The following is a 7,394-nucleotide window of genomic DNA, read 5'->3' as shown; positions in this document are numbered from 1 at the left end:
AATTCCAGGCGTGCTCCACCACCGCCCTGCAAGAACCTTTCTCTGTGCCTGTAGAGGGTCTTTAGTTAACTCTTAGAAAACTTGGTTAGAAGACATGAACTATCATGATGTCTGGATTTATTTTGAGATGGCATCTCACAACGCTGTTGAGGCTGCTGTGAACTCTGGATGCACAAACCCTAGCTTCCTCTTAAGTAGATGGGATCCTACATTTCATAAATTTAGCATATACTGTATCTCAAAGTTCATCTCGGTCTAGAAATTAGTTCTAAGGCATTTCCAGACCAAAAAGGATCGCATCTGCCTGGTTTATCAGAGTAAAGACTGTCCCATTTCAGCTGCCCACTTACCAGCCTAGTCTTCCTTCTCCGGCTTCTCCACAACGCAGCTGTTATCTGATCAGGCTTCGCTTCACTTCCTCTACCTGCCATGACCAGGATTTACAGCCAAAGGCATTTCCTCACGAGACGGAGGTGTCAGCAACCTCGGCTGAGATTTTAATTTAACACCTACTGAGAATTCAATCAACTAATTAGGAAGCTTTCACTCTGCTCACTCCATCCCCTAGAGACAGCTATGTCCTTCAGGGTGCCATCTTGGGGAGTGGATGTGAGGTGAGAAGGAGGTAATTAGGTGTTTTGCTATTGTTTTCTGTTTTCCTTGCAGGACCAGCCATGAACCGTGAGCTTTATGTATGCTGGGGAAACGTTCTACTGCAGAGCTGGGGCCCAGCCCAAGAGGTGTTCGTTTATTATTTTTTTAAAGACATTATGGGGTTGGGGATTTAGCTCAGTGGTAGAGTGTTTGCCTAGCAAGCCCAAGGCCCTGGGTTCGGTCCCCAGCTCCAAAAAAAAGAACCAAAAAAAAAAAAAAAAAGACTTATTATGTATACAATGTTCTGCCTGCATGTATGCCTACACACCAGAAGCAGGCACCAGACCTCACTATAGATGGTTGTGAGCCACCATGTGGTTGCTGGGAATTGAACTCAGGACCTCTGGAAGAGCAACCAATGCTCTTAATCGCTGAGTCATCTCTCCAGCCCAAGGAGACAAAAATCTTAATTCATGCCAATCCTCCAGCTTCGGTACTTTCAAGGACGCAGATTCAGGTTACACCATTCCATCTAGCTTGGGCAGGGGGTTGTTTTTGGTTTTGAGATGGGGTCTCATAAAGCCCAGTCTGGTCTTGAATTTGCTCTGAGGTGGAAGATGATGTGGAGCTTCTGAGTCTCTTGCCTCTACCTCCTAAGGGCTGGGATTACTGGTGTGCACACACCACTACCCTGGGTTTGATTTGGTGCTGGGGAGCAAATGCAGGCCTTGTGCATGCTAGGTAAACCATCTACCAACCGCACTCCATCTCCAGTCCTGTTCTTGCTTGTTCGCTTTTAATGTGGGTGTCAGTATGAATGTAAGCTGCATTTGTATCCGAGCCTATGGAGTCCAGGAGAGGGTGTAGGAGTCCCTGGAGTTGACTGTGGGCCACCTGATGAGAGCAAGTACTGGGAACCAAACTTGGGTCCTCTGGAGGAGCAGGAAGAGTTCTTTGCTGCTAAACCAACTCTGCAACCCTCACGGCTGTCTTTTGAGGCAGGTCCCAGGTAGTCCAAGCTGGATCTTGAACTCACTATGAGGCCAAAGGTGACTTTGAACTCTTGATCTTCTCGCCCCAACCTCTTAAAGTACTGGGTACTGAGATTACAGGTGTGTACCACCATGCAGCTACAAAGGGAGGTTTTTGTTTTCCTTCGGATTCAAGGTTCAAGGGTTCTACTTTGTAGTTCAGGCTGTACTGAAATTTACTGTGTAGGCCAGGCTGTCTCAGAACTCATTATATAGTCCATGTTGGCCTGGGACTCAGTCATCGGCTTGCCTGTGTTTCCCTTCAGCTGTGGTTACAGGCATGAGCTATCTATCATGTCTGTCAAGAATAGAGTTTTGTTATGTCAGATATGTGCAGGTATCCTGGAAGGGCAGTTTGCATAGCTAGATGAATTAAGTTACTTAAGATATTTACCCTGGGCAAGGTGGTACACACTTGTAATCATACCATTTGGGAGGCTGAGATAAGAGCATTAGAAGTTCAAGGTCATCCTTTATGTATTATATATCAAGTTGAAAGTCAACCTGGGCTACATGAAACTTGTCTTTTCTTCTTCTTCTTCTTCTTCTTCTTCTTCTTCTTCTTCTTCTTCTTCTTCTTCTTCTTTCTTTCTTTCTTTCTTTCTTTCTTATTTATTCTTTGTTTCTCGAAACAGGGTTTTCTTTGTAGCACTAGCTGTCCTGGAACTCACTCTGTAGATCAGGCTAGCCTCGAACTCAGAGATCTGCTAATCTCTGCCTCCCAAATGCTGGGGTTAAAGGGATTAAAGATGAGTGCCACCACCGACTGACAAAATCTATCCTTTCAAAAACAAGAGTTTAGGGCTAGAGAGATGGCTCAGCAGTTAAGAGCACTGACTGCTCTTCCAGAGGTCCTGAGTTCAAATCCCAGCAACCACATGGTGGCTCACAACTATCTGTAATGGGATCTGATGCCTTCTTCTGGTGTGTCTGAAGACAGCGACAGTGTGCTCATATACATAAAGTAACTAAATATTTAAAAAAATTATGTGTATTTGTGTGAAGTTGCATGAGCTTATTATATGCACTGCATGTATGTAGGTGACCACGTGACCACGGAGGGCAACATGCATCAGAATGGGCAGCTGTGGTGACCTGGTTTGTATACTTTGGGAACTGAAACAGGTAGTAAATTCTCTGAAGCACTGAGCCATCTCTCTAGCTGAAAACCTGTCGTACAACAAATAAACAAAAATGTTTTAGTTAGGTGTGGTGGAGTGTGCCTAGAGTCCCAGAACTTGAGAGGTAGATGCAAGAGAATCAAGAGTTCAAGGCCAGCTTTGACCACACAGTTCTAGGTCAGTAGGGGCTTCATGAGACACTGTCTCATGTAAAAAACAAACAAACAAACAAAACTGCCTGCCAGGCTTCTGCCTGCCTCCCAGTATGAGAACCATACATTGCACATAAGTCCCAGCTGAGCCAAAACAGAAGTTAAGATCATCTCAGGGGGGTTTGTTTGGGGATTTAGCTCAGTGGTAGAGCGCTTGCCTAGAAAGCGCAAGGCCCTGGGCTCAGTCCTCAGCTCCAAAAAAGAAAAAAAAAAAGATCATCTCAGGGGCATTAGAAACCCTACCCACATGCCGATACAGAGTCCGGATTCTGGCCAGGTATAGGGTGCCCTGAAGTTAGATGATTTGGGGTTCAAAACCAGCCTAGACACAGAATTCCAACGCTAGCCTAGGCTACACAGAGTTCCAGACCAGCCTGGGCTACATAATAAGCTCCTGTCTCAAGGAAAGAAAAGGAAACCTACAAGATAAAAGGTAAAGGGGTTGGGGATTTAGCTCAGTGGTAGAGCGCTTGCCTAGCAAACACAAGGCCCCTGGGTTCGGTCCCCAGCTCCAGAAAAAAAAAAAAAAAAAAAAAAAAGAAAAAGAAAAAGATAAAAGGTAAAGCACTTGCCACCAAGCCTGACAGATGCCCCAAGTTTGATCCCTGGTATGCATAGTAAAAGGAAGAGAGACTCTGAAACTCCTAAAGCTGTCCTCTGACCTTCACTTGTGTACCATGGCAACACATGGCTTCAGCAAATAAATACATGTAATTAAAAATATGGAAAAGAAGGAAAGAAAGGGAGAGGAAGGAAAGGGAAAGGGACAGGGTTCCCTGAGAAGAGACATACGGTCCACAGTGTTAACAAGGAAGGCTGTGTGCTTTATGTAATGTGTGCATCCAACGTCTGTTTTGTCAGAAAGTTTTTCAGATAGACAAAGTGTGAGTCATGCTAGCAGTTTGTAGCAGTCTTTGCGGATGGCTATTCGGCCTGGGTTTGTTTTAATTTCTCTCCTGACCATCAAGGACATTCTGACATTTAAACACAGGAGCAAGAAGGGTTGGCCCACCGAGATCACGACTCATGAATAACAGTGTTTGCCACCAGGTCCGACGACCTGAGTTTGATTCTCAGTACCAACATGGCAGAAGGAGAGAGCTGGCTGTCATGCGTGTTGTCCTCAGACCTCCACAGGCATGCTGTTGGCACATGTGTTCTCTCCCTAAACACACACCAAATAAAAATAAGTGTGATAAAAGAAACGCGATTCTTCCAGCTCAGAAAAAAAAAAAAAGAGAGAAAAGAAAAAGAAACGCGATTCTTGGCCAGGTGTATTGGGATTACCTGTAATCCCAGATGAAGCAGGGGGATTGCCACAAATTTTTGGTGTTTGTTGATTGCATTACACAGTTTGGGGCCATCCTGAGCTATAAGGCAAGATCCTGTCTTAGAGAGAGGGAGGGGGAGGGGAGGGGAGGGAGAGGGAGAGCTCCTGCTGATGTGATGTCACCTTACAGTCTGTGTAGACCTGTTAGCCTTCACTCCCAGTGGAGTGTGGGACTTTGCTCTGTAGCTTCCACACAGGAGTCTGCCAAAGCTGGGCAAGGCTGTTTTTAGTTTTTACCTTTTGAGTCAGGGTCTCAGACATGGACATCTAGACAAGGATGATCTTGAATTCCAATTGGAATGGCCCTCCAGTTCCATCCAGAATGCTGACTAGCATCCACACCCTCCCCACTCCCAGTTAATGTGGTACTTGGGATGGAAACCAAGGATTCTTCCAGCTGAGCTACAGCCCCAATCCTGCTCCGGACTCTGAGGCATGAGACAGTGATAACTATAAAGGAAGACGATTCGGAACACAGAGAGGCACAGCCTCACCTTGATCGCTCCCAGGATACCTGCAGGTAAAACCAGACCAGAGCAGACCAGATCCTGAACATCCTCTGGTAAAGGTGCTAACAGTTGCTTTGGAGCATGTCAGGCAAGAAAGACCTGCTTGCTGAAGTCACTCCTCCCCCGCCCCCACCTGGCTAAAAATACAACCCGAGTGTCACTGGATACTGACAAAGCACACAGGAAAACCCTAACATTTGTTGAGCAGAACGCAATAGACTGTCAATTAGCTAAGTGTTTGGTATGCAAACACTCTGGGTGCTTAACTCACCCAGAGGAGGACTCAGAGGAAAGAGGAAACAGAATGTCAGAGAATCAGGGAGCAGACTGGGTCCCTCCAAGGAGAGTTGCTAGAGCCAGAGCTCAGGACCCAGTAGATCAGTCAGAATCACACAATTACCCTCCATGTCCACCAGAGGCACCAGGAGCCTGATTGGTTCATATATATGAACCAATATATATATATATATATATATATATATATATATATATATATATATATATATATATATATATATAATATGTGTGTGTGTACATATCTCCATTCATATATATAATATCTTATTTTTCATTCATTCCCTGGATCCTCCAGCAGCCTCTAGAGTTGGAATGTCTCCTTCGGATCAGAGTCTGCTGTAGGTAATTACAACTCAAGCTCCAGGGGACAGAATCTGCTAGAAACAGAGCTTTGGGATATCCAGACAAATAGGGCTAGTCATCAGCTTAGGTTCTAGTACATATTCTGTGCAGGGAAGCTAAGATTCAAGGGGGCGAATCTAAACCCCAGTTAGAGCTGGAGAGTTGAGCATTCAACTACCTACCTCAGAGAGCAGCTGATTGGACAAGAGCGGTGGGTGGCAGTCTACAGAGTCGGGTGAGTCCTTCCCTCTAAGTCTTTGAAGCACAAAGCAACTCCAGCTGAAGGCGGTTAGTTAGTTTAGTGTTAAAACAGATTTGGACTTGGTTTCCCAGTACTATAACGGTAAGTCAGTAGCCAGGTATGGCAGGCATACCATAATGGCGGTGTGTGGGAGGTTAGGGAGAAGTCGTGGGATCGGAGCCATATAGGGGAGACCCTCCCTCATTAAAAACCCAATTGTCTAAAAAAAAAAACCAAATAAACAAATAAATAAAACCAGAAAACATGAATGGCAGCAATAGGGATGGAACCTGGGGGCTTCACACACGCCAGGCAAACGCTCAACTGCTGAGCTGTACCCACAGCCTTCTTTGTTTGCTGTATTTTTTTAAATCTTTATTTATTTTGCAAAGTAGCAAGAAAACATTATTCAAAAGCAAAGTGATAGTACAGATTGGAAATAGACTGTAAGCAAGGAACGGGTCACCTGAGTGAGAAAGTAAATTTAAATTTTTAAAAAATATTTATTTATTTATTTATAAGTACACTGTAGCTGTCTTCAGACACACCAGAAGAGGGCATTGGATCCCATTACAGATGGTTGTGAGCCACCATGTGGTTGCTGGGATTTGAACTCAGGGCCTCTAGAAGAGCAGTCAGTGCTCTTAACCACTGAGCCATCTGTCCAGCCCTAAATTTGAAATTTAAATTTATTTAAATTTTTTGAGACAAGGTCTCTCTGTAGAGTCCTGGGTAACCAGGAACTTGCTATAATCGAGGCTGGCTGCCAACTCATAGGCTACCCTCAAAGTCACGTGACACCACATCCAGTGGTCTCTTGTTTTTATTTTATTTTATTTTATTTTATTTTTGTAGGTGTGGCTGTCCTGGAACTTGCTCTGTACACTAGGCTGGCCTCAGACACTCAGAGATCTGCCTGCTTCTGCCTCCTGAGTGCTGGATTACACATACAGGTATGAAGCACTCTGCCCAGCTTCTTTTGATTGTTAAAACAAGAATTTATGAGTCCTAGGCTGGCCTTAAATTCACTGTGTAGGAGATGAGAAAACTTTTTTTTATGTTTTTTTTTTTTTTTTCTCTTCTTTTTTCGGAGCTGGGGACCGAACCCAGGGCCTTGTGCTTGCTAGGCAAGCGCTCTACCACTGAGCTAAATCCCCAACCCCGAAAACTTTTTTTTAAAAAAGATTTATTTATTTTTATTTATATGAGTACACTACAGACACACACCAGAACAGTGCACACTATCCCTTTACAGATGGTTGTGAGCCACCATGTGGTTGCTGGGAATTGAACTCAGGACCTCTGGAAGAGCAGTCTTAACCACTGAGCCATCTCTCCAGCCCAAGAAAACTTTTATTTTGATAGGTTGGTATTTATTTAAACGTGGTTTAGAAGAAATGTAATTTGTCATACCACGGCCTGTGGTTTTGCTGATGATGCTCATGGCTTCTTACAGCAGTGACCTAAGAATTTCATTTTAAACACTTAGAGGGAAAAAAATGAGTTTATTCAAGGACAAATAAGTAAAAACGCAGGAGAAATGAAGGCAGAATGTTAACAACCTGAATGTTGTGGAGCCGCTTCATCGGGCCAGGGGATACGGCAGATGGACTGCCAACCGGGAGCTCAGAATGCCAGTCAGTCAGCTCCAGTCCACAAGACACAGGTCCCTCCCTGGGCCTCCATTTCCCTGCTTAGGAAGTGCAGTGCTGGGATG

This window comes from Rattus norvegicus, chromosome 5 (genome assembly GCF_021556685.1).
Source record: "Rattus norvegicus strain SHRSP/BbbUtx chromosome 5, alternate assembly SHRSP_T2T, whole genome shotgun sequence".
In the NCBI taxonomy this organism is placed as follows: Eukaryota; Metazoa; Chordata; class Mammalia; order Rodentia; family Muridae; genus Rattus; species Rattus norvegicus.
The sequence above is the reverse complement of the archived record's forward strand: the minus strand, read 5'-3'. Positions refer to the sequence as shown.